Genomic DNA, 1,190 nt, shown 5'->3' with positions numbered 1-1,190 from the left:
CTGCCCATATCCTACGTAAAATACTGTCTATGTGATCTCAAATTTTAAAGCAAACATAATTTTCTTATGGTTTCTTAAACATTCACTTGAACAAAACTGTACAAATCCAAATATATGGTACCCTAGGCATAACACCTACATGAACTTCTAACTTGTTGTCTCTTGAGGTCTCTGGGTGAGACTTGGATCCAACTTGTACAAATGCAAAACAAAAGTCAAACATAAAATAATAATAATAATAATAATAATAATAATAATAATAAGCTGGGAGGTTAAGCAGTTGAGGTCTCTGAAAAAGGTGGTACTAGTACCAATAATTGTCGGAGCCCTGAGAACAGTGAGTAAAAATCTTGAGAATTATATGGAACAAATAGGGGCTGCATTAAGGGTGGAGCATTTGCAGAAAACAGCACTGCTTGGAACCGCCCGAATACTCCGGAAGGTGCTTGAAAAATAAGAGGTGTTACCTTAGTTCACTGGTAGTGAACAGCTGACACCGCAATTCATGTCCAGCGTTAGAAGCTGTGCAAAGGCAATAATAATAATAATAAATTCAAAATGGCTTCCAATATAATCTCACTTGGGATGGAAACACGAGAAAAAAAATTACATTAAGCCCATTTCTTGACAAAAGGAGGAAAATGAATAAGCAGTAAATCTGGAAATCACTTTGCTAGATGTCTCTCTTATTGATCAAACATTAAAAGCAAATAAAGTGTTGCGTAAGAAAAGTATTTGAAAGAGAATATTGTTTATATGTTAATGAAATAGCCACATATCCATAAAAGTTTAGGTCTATGTGGGGGTGGGTCACAAACACAGACATAAAGACACACACACGTAAATATAGATATATGAGGGGGCGCTGAAAAGTTCCTGGCTTTGGGTTAAGGAAAATACAGGAGGATCAGTTAATTATGATTTTATTCAATATGTTCCCTTCTCAGATTCATACACTTATTGCAGCAGTCCTTCAGTTTTTTCTAAGCCCTGTAAAAGAACTCGGAAGTTTGTGCCTCCAGCCAGGCCTTTCGCGATTCTCTTAAAGCCAGGAACTTTTCAGCACCCCCCTCCTCGTATACCTAAACTCAGAATTTATATAAAGTCTGTGCTAAGTCAGTGTTAACAGATGAGCAAAGAACACGCTTGTTCATAGTCATATATATAAAGCGTAGTAGAATACAACAGAA

This window comes from Octopus bimaculoides, chromosome 22 (assembly GCF_001194135.2).
Source record: "Octopus bimaculoides isolate UCB-OBI-ISO-001 chromosome 22, ASM119413v2, whole genome shotgun sequence".
In the NCBI taxonomy this organism is placed as follows: Eukaryota; Metazoa; Mollusca; class Cephalopoda; order Octopoda; family Octopodidae; genus Octopus; species Octopus bimaculoides.
This window is presented reverse-complemented; position numbering follows the sequence as displayed.